Source organism: Aquila chrysaetos, chromosome 21 (genome assembly GCF_900496995.4).
Source record: "Aquila chrysaetos chrysaetos chromosome 21, bAquChr1.4, whole genome shotgun sequence".
Taxonomy (NCBI): Eukaryota; Metazoa; Chordata; class Aves; order Accipitriformes; family Accipitridae; genus Aquila; species Aquila chrysaetos.
In genome coordinates, this window is record NC_044024.1 from 7,058,356 (window position 1) to 7,079,317 (window position 20,962).

Sequence of the window (20,962 nt, forward strand, 5' to 3'; positions counted from 1 at the left end):
AGATTGTTTTTAAAATGTGGCAGGTTTTTTTTTTTGGTTGTAGCATTTACAGGATCTAATGAGGAGTCATTGTGCTTTAGTACTGTACACCTGCTTAACAAGACAATAAAGAGATCACAAATAGATGGACTATGAGGATTTGGATTTATATACCAAATAGCTAGACTTTCTGTGGAAAAAAAAAAAACCACTTTTTTTTGAGAGTTGTTGATTCAGGAGTGAAAAACCTTGCTTAGGAGCAAAACAATTTTATTCATCAATTTATTAATAAAAATTGTTACGACAGCTGCTTACCCAAAAAGCTGTTCAGTGTCGGTTTTAATTTGCCAGCTGGGATTGGAGTAGACTGAATTCTTTGGCTCTTAGCCACTTTCACCCCTGTTAAAATGAGACACTTTCGCAGGCTTTCCAGGTGATCCCATAGTGAATTACACTTTATCCTTCTGTATGTGCCTGAACCAAAGAGGAGTTTTAGGGAAAAATAAAGATATAAAAGCTTTTTAGATTTGTCTGGTAATTTTATAATTTTCTATATACATCTCAGGAAATCCAGTATTGATCAGTTTTTTGTCCAGAGGAGGCTAGACATACAGCATTATTTGGTGGCTTCTATCCTGCTTTCAAATTTAAGTGAGGAAGGCTTATGCCATGCTTGCCATGCTTTGTTCTGTTATAACGATTAGAAAAATGAATCTTAAAAATCATCCACTTCTCTCCTTCAAAATACTTTCATGCTACCTGTTGATTGAACTGATGGCTTTAGTTGTCGTCTTCATAGTGTAAGAGCCATACACAAAATTAAAATGTAAAATTTGACTCCCTTTATTTCCCTTGATTCTGTAAAGCCCTTCTTTGAATCAGTGCTAGCATTCTCAGACAGATTGCCATTGCCGAAATCTCATGTCCTGATTCATGAAAGAGTGTGATGCATCCTTAGATCTGTCTGTCAGCCAGGGAACAGAGTTCTGTGTTCCACCTCACAGTCCAGTGATGTGGGAAGCAGAAGGTGTAAAGTTTCCTTTCTATTCCTAGATGTGGCCGGCTGCACTTGAAGGTGAGGGAGAGAACAAAAAATTATTTTACTTATAAACTAAGCACATTTGATCTAGAAGCCTTTCATTTGTGCTAAGTACATTCATCTCTCTCTGGGTTTTCAGAATATGATCTCCATTTCTCTCTAAATTTCATGATGTAAGGGATACTTCCAAGCTTAGATTTTTAAATGAGGTATTTTACCTATTAGAAATGCAGAACTTGCTTTATATTACTTGACTCCCCAATGAAAGGTTAGTTGCCTAATCACATGGGTTTGGTGGCTATGGTACAGTGCAGAGTGTTAAGGCTGTAATAGGAAATCAAATAGTTCATTTCACAGCCATCAAATACATGCTGAGCTGCCTGACTGGTTTATGCCGCTTTATCTTTTAGGACATAAAACCTATTCTTACTTTATGAAAACAGTGCTTTGTGTTAGATAATCATTTCATTTACATATAAAGGTTACACTTAATAAAAATATATGAACCAAAATTGCAACAAAGATACAACATCATAAACCACCTTTTTTAGAGTGTGCTGTTTTTTTCCCTTGAAAGGCTTCATTGCTTTTAAGACAGGAGATATTGCTTCAGAACTAAAGATTTAAAGCTTTTTTCTTCTGCCTGTAGTAAAAGTAATAAAGCTTTTTATTGTACAAAGACTGTAAATATATTTAGCAATAATTTCAACAGCTGGAAGTGTCTAGATGTCTGTAGTGGAAATACAAGGGTCATATTTACCTAGGCTTGGCCTAGAAATTTCTATAACCTTTTTCTTCCCACCTAACCAGCACTGAACAGTTATTGTTTGTTATCTTGTAAACACTGGAAGACAATCTCGTGGAGGAAATGACTCCTTGCAGTTAGAAATAAGATACTGCTGTAACAAGTTTGTTGTGATTATTTTCTGTTGCCATCGTTTGTTATGATTGTTTACTGCAAATAGGCATCATTCCTACAGTCTGGAGCCTGGCATCCAAACCCATGGCAGCTCTTCCAAGGCTCCACAGCAGTGTGGTCTGGTGATAAAGAACTTTAGTCCCCTAGAAGAACATGCCACAAGTAACTTGCTGTCTTAAAATGGCGGATATTGTTTAGAGAATCCATGGTAAGAATAATAAAAAAGAAGGTTAATGATATGACTTGAAGGGTTGAATTTGGGAAGAGTCTTGAAGTACTCTGTGAACAGGCCAAATATCTTCCCATAGCTTTCTAGGTTCTACTTTGTGAGTAGAATGGCCTTTATTATAATTTTTGTTATTCTAAATGTATGAAATACTTTGGCTTTGGTAGAGGAGCAGATTTGGGATACAGATAAAGTTCATTCCCTCTAGAAATAAAGAAAGTTGAGAAACAAACTTGTATCTATTTTTCATTCTTTCTAACAGCTCACTGCCTTTCTCAGTAAATATCTCAGCATTGCCAGTGTTTCATTCCCAAATCAATATTAACATATTTCCATTGTTTCAGTTTTATGTTGTACTCCTGTTGACCTAAGATTACAAGCATACTTTCAACTCCTAAATCTTATTATCCTCTGAGGAACATGCACAGAGAGACAAGGGTACTCTGTAAGCAGTGAAGGAGTGTATCTTTAAACTCCATTTTAAACTAATTACAATTCTTCTGTCTTTGTATGATGTGAAGTATAGCCAATTATTGCATAGTTATAATCATGAAATAGGAACAAATGCAAGCACAGACACTCATTGCTTATGTGGAAAACAGTAATCAGTAGTAAGTTTTTCATGAGCACTCTTAGAATGTCTGTTGAAATTCCATTGTGGGATGGGTTTGGAGGATAAATACTTTCACAGTTTACAGGAAAAGAAGGAAAAAAAACCAAACCAAAACAAAAACAAACCCAAAATATTAGTCGGCCATTCTGGAGTTGTTCATTTTGGTTTTTTTCACAGTTGCACTTAGGTCTTTCATACACCCGGATTTTTCTGGACATAGTCTTTTATCCTAGCATTTAGAATGTGGATGCTTCTTATGATGTTGCAGTCAGTGCAAAAGCTGCTGTTCCTGGTGAACTTTAGAACTTCAGAACTTCAGAAACATCAAAAAATGACTGCTCTGCACAGAAATAGTTACTGCACAGCTCTTGTACAAGGAGTACCTTGTATCTGGGCTGTGGTGGACCTACTGTATGTGAATTTCTGCAGATAGCCAGCTCAGGGTCAGTAAGATTGACATATCAATATCAGTCTGCTAATGGAAACCAAAACGGGTGGATGAATAGTTATCGGTGTCCGTGCTGTACCTTGGAAGTGTCATATGAAAAGTGTGAGTCCAACTTTATAAAAGGGAAGCGTGCTGACTGGAGGACAGATTTGGGTGACTGTTGGGTCACGTACTGTACCTATACGGTATTGGGTGACCTGACGTGAAATGTTTACATATTCTGTTATCCTTTGGTTTTGTTGACCACCTGTTTGAGGTTTCTATCCTTCTCAACTGCCATCTATTCTGCCTTTGGTACTCTTAAACAGAAGAGAGCATACTGAAACAGAGAAGCATTGATGAACAGAGCAAACATTTCACTCAAGACATTTTAAATTTTGTCTTGTAATATTTCACAGTTCAAGATAGCTTGAAGAAATGATATCTTTATGTCTCAAAAAGTTTTGAGACAATACTGAAACATCCAGTTTTTGACAGCATCTTGCCAGCTACCTGAATTTGAGACATAAGAAAAATGTCCATGAGTCTCTAGAGAATACAGGAAGAGTGATGATTGTAAGAATGAAATGAACTGTGTATTGTTAAAAAAAAAGGACCTATCCAAACATACAAGAGTAATGGAAGGTATCAAATCAAGGAAAGTGTTATTGTACTGATAATACTCTAGGTTAAGGCAGTAAAGTTTCCTAATACAGCCGAGAGACAAGTTACTGATTTGCAATATATTTTGCAATATATTTACTCATTTGGGGGGAGGGGTGCTTCTTGATGACTATGATATATAGTGTTTCAGAAAAGGTGTAGGGCATTGAAAAAAACTTGTCAGAACTTGAATTTAATCTGTGCAAAGATCATGACTGGAATTTTTGGTTCATTAGGGTTGTTTTATTTTGGTTTTGGGGTCTTTTTTGGGGGTAGGAATTACTCTGGTTTAAGAGAACTTAAAATGATATATATATAATAACTTACGTGAGATTTGACTGTTTTGCTGTCCCGGTCTTTAAGACAGATAAATTTACAAGTTTGATAGAAGTATCATGTTGACTGTATAAATGGTAGCTGCTTCTGGAATTTCTGCTGGAAACGTTCTCATGTTGGATAACAAATTCATTTTCTTCCTTATTGTTTCGGATATTAGTACTTAGGATGGGCCTCATGTAAAAATTAGTCAGACTGGTTAAACCTGTTGTCCACCTCTCTTTCCGCAAAGAGGTTAACAGGTGCTTGAAGTTCAGCTTCTGCTACTTGAAGAGAAAATCAACTTTGGGCTACTACATAGATTATAAAAGGAGTTCCTACTGAATAAATGTCGAGTTATTTCCTAAGGCTGAAAGCCCATAAAGGATGGGGAGACTTCTTTCTGACAGGTGGAAAGAAAACCAAAGTGAAGAAAGAATATGTAAAATAACTGTCATTTTTTAATATTAGTAAAGTGTTTTAGAAATTATTATTAAAACAGATTTGAGCAACTTCTAGGTATTAGTGCTAAATTTTTTGGTAATCAGTAGCAAACTCTATATACCATTCATTTCTAAATTAAATATTTAATGGTATATTTCAGTAGAAAGTAGAAGAGGATTTTAAAAAGTAGACATCAGTAGTAATTAGATATGTCAATTAATATACTGTAAACAAGCATGAGCTTGTGTATTTCTGTGAAATTAAATCAAACTGTCTCGGCAGCTGACAAAGTTACTTTATTTACCACCGAAAGGTAACTGTTCCAAAGCTACTAGAACTGCAAGTGATCTATTATACAAATTATCAAATATAAAGCATTGCACTATCAATTTGTATCTTAAATCTTTGATATGATTTACTGGATATGGTTTTAGGAAACATATACACTTGACAAAACCATTTTTCTGGTATCCTTTGGGATCAGCAACTGAATTTAGGTTCTGTAAAACACAATCACATGTTCAGCTGGTAGAAATTGACAGTGATATTAATACAATTAAATCTGGTTTATAACAATTTTATGCTTCCGAGTCTAAAAACCAACAGTAAGTCTAATGTCCACCTGGCTTGTCTTAAACTAATGCAGTATACTGTATAATAACATGATTTAGGTCTCCATTTTGGTTAACAGGAAGCATAAAGATATTTCTCCCTACAAAAATAGGCCTCAAATACATCCTTATTGAATATCAATACTATCTGAATTCTTCAAGTGAAAGACAGCAAAATAAGAAGAGGAACTAAAAAAGTATTTGAAAAGGAAGATTTGTTTTTACAAGCAGAGACAGCTTAGCAGCACATTGTAATAGTGCAGAGTCAGAAGAGCTTAAGTTAAGTCTGTTGCAGAGCATAAACTGGTAAAAGTGTGATACTGTACAACTACAGCGCACCTCACCAGAAGAACCAGTGGACTGTGAAATGAATGAAGCAGGTTAAAAAAAAAAAACACAAGAAGTCCTAACCCGCCTTGTAAGAAGTTCAGTGTGATGGGGCTTTATAAGTAAATTTCATTACTTAGACACAGACTAACTATTAAAAATGCATAACTTTGTACTTCCTTTAATGCTTTTAATTCTTCCTTCATAAAAACAAATTAAAGTTAAAAAGTATAGCAGTGGAAGAGAAATTAAAAAAAAAAAAAAAAAAAAGGTTAATTGTTGAATCTGAATGTACTTCGTGTGAGTGACCTAAAATGCTGTTTGGATTCATATCACATCAAAGTTCTATATACAGTATAACATGACATAAGCATTGTGCTCTCATCTGTACCTTTATACCACAGACAAATCTTGTAGCTCACAGTATATGAATAATGAGAATGCAAAGAATGTTAATAGTTTGAACAGGATCAGATCAATCCATTTTGACTTGGAGAATTTCATTCTGGCTTATTTTATGGTTAGAAGCATCAGCATCTCAGGTCTTACAGAAGGTAATTATCTGTCTGAAATTTTAGAGAGATTTTAGAAGCTGGAAGTAAATATTAACTGTTTCACTGCAAGTACATGCTATTATAGAAATTAAAGATGAGAACAATGCTGGATTCCTGGTTCATAAGTAATGGTTTCATGTATTACTAACATGCGTTTTCTATTGGTGATGTTCATATTCACAACAGAGCTGTGTGCTATATTCATCATGTCTGTCTGGGCTGTACCTTCATGTTTATTGAAAGACTATGCCTTTTAATGTGGCGATAGTATCTATCTTCAATTTTGGGTTGCATTTAGCAACTTTAGGACAGTCTGATAAATGCAGAGGAAATGTTTCAGTGCTTGATCTTTATGTTTATGGTGAAAAAAAGTGAAAGTTTACCCCCTCCCCAGGTAATTAGTTTTTAGTACAGGAAACATTTTAGGATGATATAAGATCTACTGAACAAAATATAAAGTATGATGAGAGATGGAAAGAATTCCAGACAAGTGAAGGAAACGGGGAAAGTTTCAAGAGAGATTATTTTATATAAAATAGTTATTATAACAGTTAGTCATTAAAACAGCAGTAATAAAATTATATTTATAGCTGAATAAGGAGTCTCAGTGTGATTAAGATATGGAAGTAGCTAATTGGACTGCTGAAATATTAGGAAATTGAAGTGATGAAAAGTACACAAATGAAAACAAAAGTGCATAAAAATTAACGAGGAGGCTGAAATAGGAGATGGAATAAAGGAACATAACAAACCAAGTAATGTATAATGAATAAACATATAGCTGGTAGACAAGGAGATATTAAGGCCATTGGAAAAGTAAATGGATATTCATTGCCTCACAGTTGCTATTTTTGCAGAACCTTTGCAAATGCACAAAGTTTTGGCTTTATTTCTGTACAGAATGATGATTCCCCCCTTTACATGATTTAACATTCTATAAGGTATATTTGCTGGTGGTGGAGTTGTGAAGTTTTTATCAGAAAAGCCTGTCCACAGGACTGTGATGTTCCAGGTACTGCTGCCGCTGGAGGAAGCAGTCCTTCCCTGCTCTCAGCCACTTGTTTCTAATTCTGTCTCCCTGTTGTGGTAGCACAAACGTTGTGGTGCTGAAGAACCAGTCTAGACCTCGTCTGAATTAAATCAGCCTCTGCTTTTATGGGGAGAGGAGGAAAGGCCAGGGGTGCTTTTTGTTGGGATACCTTTAAACTTGATTCGTTCCCTGATGCAAGTTATTGGGGGAAGGAGGGGGAATTGTCCCATAAATACTTTTGATGGCACAAGGAAGGTGGCCGCTAACTATGGGAGAAGGTGGGACTGCTTTTGTCACAGGCAATATGAAAAAGCTTTGGGAACTGGCCTGAATTTCCTTTTCAAGTTCCACTTTACCTCTTCTGATTGCAAGCTAGACCTTTCTCTGCGTACATTTAAGACTGATTCTTTTTTCTTTCTGTGCCAGTCAGATGTTCCTTGTCACTGAGCCACAACATATTTCCAGGGCAACTGACTACCTGTTGTGGGACCAGTTCAGACAGATTCAAACATACTTTGAGCCATTCACTTGCCCACTAAAGTGAGATGAGTGAGACACTGCTGCAAGGTGGACTGTTTAGAGCTGATTAAATGCTGAGGCTGTGTGCCTGGTGCCTCATAATACTTAATATGGCCATGACCAGATACTGTGATTAGTTCTTGGGGTCCTGAAGAATAAATAAGAAAAATTTAGGATATGTAAGAAGAAATAAGAATAATTTAAGGTACGTAAGCCAACGGTTGATAACAATAGTATTCTTCAGAATGGATCCCAGTACCTACCTGTACATGAAACTAGATGCACTCATTGATAGATTATCCTAGGGTCTCTGTATAAACCATGTGCTCTGACCACAGGTTAGCTTTTATGGCAGAATTACTTCTCATTCTAGATTCATCCTTCCAGATAATCCCTGCTGCTAGCACAGGATTCATGCCCCTGTTATCTGCATGTACCCGTGAATATAATTTGTCCAAACTCCAGTGCCTTTCAGTGCCTTCAAATCTACTTTGACGTATGTGTTACCTCAGTAACAGGATAATGGGTGGTAGTTAACATAAAAGAGATTGCTGAAGTTAAAGTACCAAAGCTGTTATTATTCTAGTATGTTTGTTATTAAATGTTATGTTCTTAGAGCTCATGGTGTAATAAAAAGTGGATTACAGACTCTTATTTCTGTTTGTGCACACTTACTCAGGTTGCCCGTTTGCTCTTTTGAAGAACAAATCTCATATGGACATTCTGTGTTGTCTTCTTTAAATATTCCAAATAGGAGGGCAATAATTTTTGTTTTATAATGGACAGCCAGATATACAACACGAGTTTAGTATCATAAAGACTAATGTCTTTGTATTAGAGCCAGTCAAAAGCATTTATTTTCAAAATATGGGGCTTTCTCCACTACTCCTTCTCTTTTCCTCAGTGTTAAGATAAGAAAAACTGTTTTCAGAATATAGTATCTTTAAAGGTTTATGAATGAGATTATTATTTGGCTTGTATTCCAATTCTTTCAAGATTCTCATAATAAATGTTTTATGTATTTTCCAAGTTTGGAAGATTTGGGAAAAGACTAACAGTTTGGAAAATATATAAAGCATTTATTATGAAAGTTATGAGATATGCTGCATACTTCTATCTTTAGCTTTGCAGTGATAAAGTCAACAGAATTGTTTGTGCAATTATGTACCAGCACACACAAAGATGATGCTTGCATGTAAATATGAGATGAACTCTTCTGCCAACACTTTACATAGTAGCTGATGTTTCATTATATCCCTGATTTACACCAACAGGGTAAGATAATATATTTTCAGTTAACTAACTATGTAACTTTGTAAAGAATTTTGGCCTCTGAGATACCTTGACCTGCAATATAGGCAGAAATGAAAAACAAACCAACCTATTTGGACTAAACCCACTTTTTTTTTTCCCAGCAAATAGCTTTATTTATATGTGTCCATTTAAAATGAATTCTGTTTTATACAGAATTATCTTATTCTCTTCAATATACGTGGCTAGAAAGGCCAAAACCCCAAAGTTACATTCTTATTGCATATTGTGCTAAACATACACAGTTCCAGTCATTTCCACTCCTTCAACTTAATGTAAGAAAGCAAGAAATTTAGATTTAGATGGACACTAGGGCTTCAGTTTTAAATGATTCCCTGCCCCCTGCATTAAGAACTATAATTTTTATCATGTCCAGTATGATGTTGTCCAGAAGGCAAGGCATAATATCTGTCACAAAGCTAGATTGTTGTTCTCTAACCTGTATTTTGAATTTAGAGAGTACAGAACGGTATTTTCTAGCAGATGCTATTGCAGTGTCTGGGAATTGTCCAATGCAAGAGCAACTTGAATGTGGTCACATGACTGAGGGTAAACACCATCATAAATTCTGTGCACCTTCACTATCTAGTTACTTTGTTATATTTCAGGTAATCGCAGTGCTGTGTATTTTCTTCTGAGTGGGAGAGAAAATGGAGTATTCTCTAGTAATATAAATAAACTGAGAAACTGAACACAAGACTAATGGAGGGAGTGAAATAAACCACTGAACTAGATGTCTGTTGACTTCCTCTCTTTCTAGTTGTATAGTACTACACTGGAAGGGACATCAAGAGGTCATTTAATGCAGTTTGCTTTGCTAAAACAAGATTAACGGATCCATGTCATCTTAGAGAGATCCTTATCCAGTTTTCTATTAGAGAAACCATGCAACTATCCCAAGTAGTCCTTTTGATTAGCCTTGCTATTAGGATGGTTTTTTTCCCCTAATATCCAGCTTTGAGCTTTCTTACTACAGTTTAAACCTATTGCTTATTCACTGTGGACATGAAGAACAGATCATTCTGTTCCTCTTTCCAACAGCCTTTTATTTTCCTGATGGCTGCTATAATGTTGTTTCATCTTTTTGTCTTTGTCTTTAGGCAAACTACTGCAATTCAATTATTCTTTTGGCATAGGTAGTATTGATTATTCCTAAGTATTCTTGTCCTTAGCACTTGTGCCATTTAAACAACGTTCTGTTTAAGAGCTAATCTCTACCTCAATAAATTTATCATGTGAAGTCTAAGGAAAAACAAATCTTTTTTTCATACAATGTGTAAATAAATTATGGAAGTCTTTGCACTGGGCATTGCAGAAGCCAAGTTATAAATGTGTTCAAAAAAGGATTATACGCAGCCCGTATAGAAGATATGTCCACTGGTAGCAGCTGAAAATAATTTTCCAAATGCAACATCTAGCATAGGAATTCTGAAACTAGGGACTGTACCTGGGAGAGAAGAACAAGGAAAGGGGTTGTTCTTGCCCGGTTTCTTATATTCTTTCTCTAACCATCTGCTACAGGATATTTTAGTTACGATCTTCATTCATTTTATTGTTTCATCTTTAATAAGCTTAGTATACAGTGCTTTGCATATGAATTTTATAAATTTGTTGGCTTATTATTTCTGATAAAACCCATAAAAGGATTATGGGCCTCTTATCTCCTACCAGATTAATTGTGAGCTAAAACAGCAAAGGTTAAGAGGCTTGCCATTTCCTTTTCACTCCTTTTGCAAATGGCTGCCTGAGTCTCTCTAAAAATATTTATCCTTCATCTTGTTCATTAGTTGTTGACCTATACCTTGTAATACAAGCTTCACTCCTTTTTAAGATAGAGGAAAACATTATGTAATTAGGGAGATAGTCTCATTCTTTAAAATGTTTAATTATTTTTTTGAACTGTCCTTATTTCTTGGTTTCACTTAAGTTTGAAGGCAGGGAGTTCCAATTTTGAATTATTCAAGAAAAAAATGTTTCATACAGCTTGTTTTTAAGTAGGTTCATTTTGGTTTTATTGATTTCCCTCTTCTCCACCCGTTATTTTTTTTTTATTAAGAAATTTGGCTGAGATTGGTCTTTGGAGGAAAGTAAATTGATTCTGTGCAAGCTAGATATTATTTGTGGGTGGGGGGAAGAGTCAATTAATTTAATACCAGGGCTAATATCTATCCCTTTTCCAGCTTCTATTTTCTGACTCACTTTGTAATTTCTTAGTACTGCTTATCTTCACCTGACTTTCAGTGCTGTGACATGACCACAGAATATTATTTTTCTTTTATCTGCTTTGGAAAAAGATTGTGTATTTTGATCTCTAATCTTGTCCTTCCCAGAGTGGGTTACTGCAGTCATTTTCTTTGTGGGCTGCAGGTGGAAACAAATGAAAAACTTCAGCTGGAACAGATTGCCAGTTAGGTGATAGTATTTTATGAGGAGACTTTATACAGATTATATATTAATTGCCAGTTCACTTTCAAATGAAATTAAGATTGGTATGTGATCCTATGCACATGCCTTCAGGAAATGAGAGCCTTTGTTAGGGTTTGAAAGCCCTGGTAGGCCCTAATTGCCCTGACCTGTCTCAGCTGGGGCATTCTGGCCCCTGGCCCAGCTGTGGGCACTGGGGGTTTAAAGTTCAAACCCCGGCCCATCAACTGATCTCCTGGTTTGACTGGCCCTCTCTGCCTCTTCACCGTGAACTTGCCAGAGGATCTGATCTCTTGGTTAAACCTGCTGCCATCTCTTCTCTCCCCAGGCTGTGTGATAGGGCTCTGGCTGGCAGCTGCCAGCTGTGTTACTGCGCTTGGCTTCCTATCCTTAGAAAGCAGTCTGTCCTTCTGCACCCTCCCAACCTTGGCCTTGGAGCCTTGAGATTAATAAGGTAGGGTGGGCTATGCTGTTGGTACGGTTACTGAGTAGGCTTGCGTGGTCTCTGCTTCTGCGTTTTCTTCCTCAGTTTGTACTGTCTCTTGGCGTTTGAGAGATGCTGCAATGTTTGTTTCCTTGTTCAAAACTTCTCTAAAGAGCTGTTTTGGAAAGAAATAGATTTTATTTGGTAGAGTGCTAACTGAGGTGTACTTTGTTGTGTCTTACACCTGTGTGAAGGAGGTATTAGTTAAAATGCATGAATCCAGAACTTAATTGCAAGGTGTAAAATAAAAGAATAATGCGAAAGTAGGACAGTGTCTATCATCCGTCCTAACGACTTCATGAAATTGCTAGAGCAGGTAATAATACTGAATTGAAGTGAAAAGCTGCAGCTCTTAGTCTCAAAAAGTCTACTATCCTGTTAAGTGTCTTCCTCAAGAAATAAGTGGACTGCTTTAAAGAACCAGATGAATGAATAGTTGTCTGAACACAGTTCTAAAATAGGAGCCTTTCTGGATGAGGAAAAGATTCTACAACAAAAATCTATTTAATAAATAATAGTTAATGAAAAGAGGGTTTCAGTTGTTTAGACAGTGTGGCTTGAGCTCAGTTAAATCAGTCAAATTGTAAATTATTAATATTTTTCTGAATTGCTGCAAGATAACTTTTCCCTCTTTTGATTATATACTAAAGCCTTGAAATTTTGCTGCTGCTACTGGGTTATTAACTATGGAGAGTGTTGAGAGATTCTGTAATACTTTTTTCTAATATTGTTGAGTGACATAGCTTATAGTTGAATAATTGAGGGGGGTTAGGTTTTTCTCTGGGGTAGAAATAGAAGATGAGTGATGGTCATACAGGACAGTGAAATGAGGGGAATGATTAAAAGTTGTCAGCATGATTATAAAGATTTGGTGGAAGTCCAGGAACTGCCTTAAAGGAGCTGTATTCCTTTGTTGCTAGTTTGATTCCAATGCAAAACAAAAAATGCATTTATCTCCAAATTGCTGAGTTTAAATTGAAATTGTGGACTCTTTGTAGCAGCAGATATTCATTATTCACAGGTGCTGCTTTTCAAGTCTAATCACAATCCCACCTGTTCCTTTATTGGGGATTGCTGTTAGAGGGTACAGACTGTAATAGTAAAGGTGGGGATGGAAGTGTGATAAACAATTTTTTTCAGTTCATGGACAAATTAAGACTAGCAAAATCTATATATCTAAGTAATGAATTGACTTTTTATGGAAGTCCAGCCTCCAATATTTAAAAGATATTTGCAAAAACATCACAGGATTCACTAACATTTTTGTACCCTAACAAATCAAAAAGTAATTTTGAATCCTCCCTAGTATCATATTCTTGCATGACTTACAGAATATTGAATCTTGGCAAATATTTTACTTATTCCTGTTTCAACAAAATAATGCCAGTAGACAAATACTAATGTCAAAAAAACACAGGAATGAAGTACTACTTATGTATGCTTTACACTTTGATTAAACTATGGGATAACCTGTTGGACAACCAGAAAAAGAAGTCCAGAACCTGGATGTTAATCAACCTGAGAGAAGAAACTGGTAATTTCAGGTGCTACTGTAGCCAGCAGGAACAGCTGAACTGGACACAGTTTATAGATGTTAATGCAAACTACTGCCAACTTCAGTTCATAATTATACGATAGGTTAACAACTGAGTTGTTACAGTTTACATTCCTTGTTCCTCAGTTGTCCCTGATGGAGTAGCATTAATCTTGAAGAGGGAGAGTGTGGACAGCTGAGGATAAAAATGTTTTAGCTCTTTCTGATAAATCTACTTAGAACTGTGAGTTAACTTCGTGAATTATAGTTGGTTAATATTTTTCGGTGGCCTTCACTTTGTTTTATGTTGCTGACCTACCATAATTTCAGAGAGGGAATATGAATGTTACTCCTTTACTTAACAGTGGTGGGCTGGCTGTTGAATTTTGTAATGCAGTTTACTTGTTCATAAACCCTGAAAATTTTCAGTGCAGGTTCATAGAAGTGGCTGAAGAGGATGTAGCTAAAATCCTGCAGTTCATAATCATTCTGTTCTTATACCAGATCGTATGATCTGCTTGCAGAGGCCTCAAGCTTCGCTGAGGTTTCATCCAACCATTAACGACTACGTTAAAAATGAGCTCATGACAAATACCTGGATGTGTGGCTTTATCTTTGTGTTGAGGTGCATTGAGATTATTTTTGGTTTCTATAAACCAAAAATAAAATACCTGTGAATGGGTTTGAATCAGCTGTTGCCTTTCTTCTAGAATTTGCTTTCTTTGAATAGATGTCATCTTCCTTGAATCTCTTCTTTTAATTGGTTGCTATCACTTTCCCCTGGAACTGAAAGGGTCTAATGTTTTTTTTTTTCATAATGTAACTTGGGCTTCTGTCATATATACATATCAAAGCAAAATGATAACTGATCTATATGATCTGATACCTTGTGGAGAAAATTCTGTACAGTAAATACAATGCAGAAAAATAACACAGCTATAATAGAAATACGTATTTTAAAATGAGATGAGTTCTTTGCTAAATATTTAACAATTCCTAAGCATCTTTATGAGCCAGATAGCATTCCTTGTTTTTCACAGTAATTTTTGTAATTAACAATGGAAATAAGTAGCTACAGGCAAGTTCTTTGTGCAAATATATATGATAGTTTTCTCACTTACTGCAAAGGAATTTATCAGATTTGCGTACTTATTCTTTGGCAGGACCTTTATTGCCTTTTATAAAGTTTTTAAATATCTTGAGGACAGCAGCAACTTTTCTTAATTGTTTATGTGCTCATCTCATTTACACTTTACTTGTTAACAGAAAGTAGCATTGCTGAAGGAAAAAAAAATATGGACATTTCAGAATGGGAATGTGTTGTGAAGTTGTATCTTCTGTTTTTTTGAAGATAATAAAAATTAAAATAACTAAATGCAAAAGAGAACAAAATTAATGATAGTTGATCTTATATAGTGGAGTGTTCTTTTCCTAAAAACTTTCAATAGAGACAAAAGTTGCAAATTGTTTTGGAAAGCAAAATCAGACTTTAAAGTATACAAGAGCCAGCTACATGGTCATTATACTTACTGAACAAGCATGCAGGCAAACATCACATGTTTAAAAAGATGCAAGAAGAAATTTGAAAGGCATCCAGTTATATCAGACAAATAGCTTTAGATGAAGATTCCAGCAGAGAACAAATTAAGAACTGGCCCAGAATGTGAGTGGTAGTCTTGGTCTAATCTAGTAGTGTGTATTTAATATCAATAGATTTGCTTCGTCAAAAAAATGGGTTGGCATAGTTCCTGTGGATTCCATCATAAAATAACTTTTTGGATGCCATTACTCTACAGTATTTGATGGTAAAAGATGACTGAAACAGTGTTCAGCATATGCAGATGTGGTATATATTGCCAAAGCCAACCCGCTTTGGCATCAGAAAGCAAAACTAATCTTCCACTATAATTTATAGTAATTTTATCTTTTTTTGCAAATGTGTAGAGATTTAGGAACTCTTCAAAATGAATCAAGATTAAAATGCGAAACAGGGCATATTTCTCCATTATTTTTATCACCAGTGAACTCACTGGACTTTCCTCAGTAAGCAGTTTGTTATAGGATAGTCTGTAGATGAAGATTTCTGTTAACAATCCTTGCATATGAAAAATTTGACTCTAGGTGATAGTATGAGAACACACTCATGGATATATTTATTAAATGCACCTGATTTATATAATAACTTAAATGCAAAAAATGCCTATAAAGCAATATGATTCTCTGCTTGAGACTGGCTTCAGCAAGACCTCTTTACTATGAATTTATTTTTTTGTTTTTGAAGATACTAGATTGGACCCTTAATTTCTGTTAGTGGTACAACTCATCTGTTGATGGATTTATGTTACCTGAGACTGTAACACTATTCTATGGGAAGAATTTTGCCTCCTTTCACATTCATAGTTGCAGACTTTTTCTTTTTGAGTGGAAATGAATTTCTGCTTAGCCTTTTTTTTTTTACACTTGAAAATGTGCAATGCTAGTATAAAACTATGCATTCGGTAGTGGTTTTACTTATTAATGAATACATGCCAGGTGCTAATGTTTTTTAAAAGGGTTTTTGGTCACTGTATGTTCTTGAATTGTTTTTTATGCTATTTAAAAAAAAAAAAAACAAAAAAAAAAAAAAAAAAAAAAAACCAAAACAAAAGCATCCTTTCTGAGTTATAACATTATCAGTATAAGAATATTCTTACAGCTATTGCCAGACCCTCCACCCCATATCTTTCTGTGGTTATTTTTCCATGTTGGCAAAGGTGTATGTCTTTTTTATTATCTCTTTTTGGAGAAAGATTGAACTCTGTTTACTAATATTTTGAAAACATCCTGATTTACAAATCCGACCTTGATTGTTAAATGTCTGACATTAGCAGGGAACTAAAAATCACTTTCAGATTTACATGGGGTTTTGCAGTATATTATGAGAATTTTCATACCTACTATTTATGGTGCCCTTCCATGATCAGTAAAGCTGAGGGAGATATGGGATGCTGTGGTCCCACCTTTCTTCCCTACCCACAGCTGCACATTCTCACCCTTTCCTAAGAACTGCCCCACACGGTGGTAGCGGACAAAGTATTTTTGGCTGTACTAGCTTTCAGCTAGATCTCTTCCCCGAGACCACAAACAAGTGGGCATAAATATAATTGGCACTTAGATTGTGTTAAAAAAGATTTGTAAAATGTTATCATTCCTTAGAAAGTAATAATGTTTTTATGTACAGGTGATTTTAATTTTTCGGGGATTTAAGTGGAATTTCTTCTCCCTCTCCTTTTAAAGAATTATTGGACTAAATGGCTCCTACCCCAGACAAGATTCTACTGTAACTGTCATCCTTCACAGGCATTTTGCTAACCTGTTTTTAGATGTCAATTTTGAACATTTATGTTCTCTGTAGGCAACCTATTCTAGCGGTTCATCTTCACTATTGACAATTTTTTCTAACATTAACTTGGGTTTTCCTTACTGCCATTTAAATTCATTATGTTGTGTCCTCCCAAATCTGGGTTTATAGAACAGATTAGTCCCTTCCTCTTCACCACAGCCTTTTATGTTTGAAGGCTGAAGCAAAACCCAACTAAACATCATAACAAACCCTTCATGCATGAAAAGCAGGGGTTCCTGTTCTACTCTGTAAGGCATTTCAAGGTGGGTGTGGTAGATGCAAAAGATGAATCCTGACTCTGGTCAGCACTTGTACATTGCCAGATCCAAGAGCAAGCTCTCGGGTCCTGTTGCTGTTGGCCAAAAGGGAAAGTGGGGAACTGGCTCCTGTCTTCTGTCACTGTTCACCTGCAGATTCCTGGCTCCTGTTCTGGCTCTGTGCTCTTGGTGAGGGGCTGGAACATAGGAATCCCTGTTGCTATCAATTTTAACATCAAGGCAAAAGTGGACGGCATGTTTGGGAGGCATTCCACTAAAGACAGAGTTAGGAGTTGGCCTCTGCCCTTGTAAGTAATCACTGGCTGGTATCTCTGGCAGGCATTCAGGGATTGGCTTATATATGCATCCAGGCAGAAGCAGCCTGGCAATAATACTCAGCTGAAACCAGGCAGGGTGGCACTTGCACTTCTTCAGCTTGGTGTCAACAAATATCTAAAAGTGAAGCAAAGTACCTGGGTTAGGGATAGTTTACATGGCGCTGGGTAAGGATGAGGTTGTCACTTGTAGTATTGCACCCTTAGAGTGTAAGTTAAGGAAGCAAGCATGTGTGTTGCCTAGCATACCACAAGGAAATGTTGCTGGCTCCACCAATAGTAATTGTTCCTGTCACTGATGGGTTTAGCGTTCACTGACAAAGGCAGTAATGATATGGTCAGCCTCGTATTAGTTTAGAATGTCTGTAAGCCCTAAAGGATGCTAACACCTCTGCTTTCCACAGGTACCTAAGCCAAATCAGAAATAGGCCCCTGTTTCTTGAACTTTGTGGCTGAAGCAACGCTGTTATCAGGAGTCTCATAAAGGACAACTGTGATGACGGAGAAAAGCACAAGTATATTCAAAAGCAGCTAAATGTCTTTAGATAAGTGCTGTCAAATTGGTTTGCATTCTGCTTAAATGTTTCCCATCTTAATTTCCCCTTGGCATAGAAGTCCCCTGTCCAGATTTTGTCAAAATGTTAATACTTCCTATATTTTAAAACCATTTTAAACTATCATTGCTGATTCTCATGGTAAAACCTTGGCGTGTACTTTGAAGCAGTTCATTGCTAGGACAGCTACATAGGGAGAATACATACACAGAATTTTATTTTCATCAAGCTGTTTTAAACATGTAACTTTTACATGGTTTTACAGCGTTGTATTACTGGGGAGTTCCTGCTTACACCTTTTCTTTATTGTCTTGTCCGTGTCAGTTGTCTATCTCATCCCCCGTTGTGTTCCCCCTGACTCTGCAATAGAATTGTTAACAAACACATGGATTTCTAGTGGTCTGACTTCTGGGTTTTCAGTGTAAAATTTCTGTAGAATTTTATTTTGTGCTGAATTTATACTTACATATGTTTGACAGGGATACGTATGATCATCCATATATCCCTTCAATACCACGGGTGTGTACATGACATCCTTCAACATATGTTACACAAGAAAATATGATATCATGTGTTGGACTATACTTATCCCAGTTGTCTAAATTTCATTGCCAGAATAAAGGTAGTGTTTCGTTTGCTTGGTTTATAAATGACATAGCCATCATGTGTCTATTTACTTTAACTTTGTTACAGTAACTATTTAATTTGCCATAGTTTGGTATTTAGATCACACTACCTAAATGAATGTAGCTCGTTTTGACATTACCGTGATGGTAGCTGTCCTACTGAATAGTTTTATGACTGATTAGGTTGATGACATCAGCAGAACTACAAGACTGTAAAAACATTAATAGCACAATTGTCATTAAAAAAACCAACCAAAAACACCAACACACCCCCCCCCCCCCCCCCCCCCCCCCCAAAACCCAAAACAGCAGCAGCAGTTTTGTATGCCAATCTCTTGGAATAGAAAAGTTTTCCAGGGGATACATTTAGTATAGATTTGTAGGAAGCTATGTTTCATGGCTGCAGGAGCAATAGTCTTCCTTTCTGTGTACTGTATGTGTAAAGACTTTTGGTTGGATTTTTTCTTTAACCTGTGAAACATACCAGTCACATACGTAGTGGTTACGCAATATGAACTGTGCGTCATGCTCAACTAGTTTGTAATATTTTTGTATGAAAGTAGTTCATATGTTTGGTTGTGTATCCTTGAATCAAATGGCATTAATCCCTTAATGTTACAGTGCATACAGGTGTGCACTCCTAAAGACTTTTTTCCACTTTGATTGACAACATAGAAGCAGTCTTAAACTATTGTACAATATGATTGAGTAATGACTATCAAATAATAAATTTTGTTAAATTTTTTATTTTGTAGCTGGAAGATTCATCTTATGGGAAAGGTTAAATCTACCAATATGATCATTTGGTGGTTTAAGTCCTGAATCAAGGTTGTCTTTATTCTACTTAGAGAGTTTCAAAATAATCTTTATATAAGGATGCAGTTGAAGCTTGCATTATTTCAAATGGAAAACAGCAGGAATTTCTGACAAGTGTTCAACAAATAAAATGTCTAATAGCTGCATTAAAAGATTAGGGGAATCTTTGTATTTAACACCAACTATCTCCCTCAATTTAAGGCCATATTTAAAAACCATATGCCCACCCACCCTCCAAGAAACCACGAACATTTAATATCTTCCATCTTTTTCATAAGGAAAGCATTTTTTTGTTGTTGCTTATCTCATAATTGTCTATACAAAAAAATCTATAAATTCTTTTTCTTTTGGAAAATGTGCTGTTTAAATTGGCAAAAAATTAAATACAGCTTATTATCAAAATTAACTAACTATATATCATTTGATCTTCAAAAAGACCTCTTCAAGATTGAAAGAAAGCAAATACAATTTCTTTGTTATGATTATGCCCTAAAAGATTTTGAAAAATATTAGTGCCTGCATCATAAATGCTGACCCATGGAACTTTAGTGGGTATGTCTTGCTGTAATGGAACTTTAGTTTATATTTTACCTTTTATTTTAGGTGCAGTTAGTATATAGTTCTTGAAATCAGAATTGCTTTTCTACTGTTCTCAAATTTTCATGATGTTGAGAGTAAAGATTGGCTTCGTATTACAGTATTTTCCTTTCTGTTCTGTTGTCATTGAGAAGATCATGGGAATGTATTGTATATGTAGACAACCTGACTGCAACTAATTCAAATATACTTTTCTGGTTTTTACTAGTGTTTGTGAAATAATGGATGAAAGACTTCTTTTAAAAGAAGTTCAGAACGCTGAAAAATCAGTTATCACTTAATAGAGCCTTTAGGACATGCCGGTTCAGGAATATGGCATTTTGCCATCAAAGCACTCAAACTTTTTGCTGTTACTTTAACACTGTTGAGCAATTCATACAGATGAAAATCTATTTGATTTCTGATTATTCTTCTGACTGTTATATTAAATGGGCAAAGTTTAAGTGAGGCTTACCCTGGAGAACAGTAGAAATAATGATGCTTTACTGGAAATACTGAAATAAGGTATTTGTTGGCTTTGAAAACTTTTTACTAAGTATCTCCTGCCACATGATACTAGTTTGGAAAAAAGAATTATATCTTACTTTCAAAGTGTAAAATCTGCAATCGTTTTTTCCTCTCTTGAGGAAAACATTCATTATGTCTTTGAGGACACTAGAACTTCCTCATATGCATTACAAAGAAAGTCATTAGGAGCTTATTGAGGAGACCTATTACCTGCCCTGGTTCTAACATTGGAGTTCCTGCAGTAGCTTGCAATGCTCTGCATGTCCTAGAAATAGTGCTACATAAAGACACCTAGCCTTGGTCCAGGAGCTGTTCATTTACTGTTCCATTCAAGCTAATATACCTATCTTCAGAAAGAATCTGTGAGCCGTAACAGCATTGTATAGACATATAGTTGTTTAAATCCTGTAGTCTGTAGTGGGATGTTTGGATCCCAGAATTAAGATGCAAAAGGAGCTTAAAATCACTT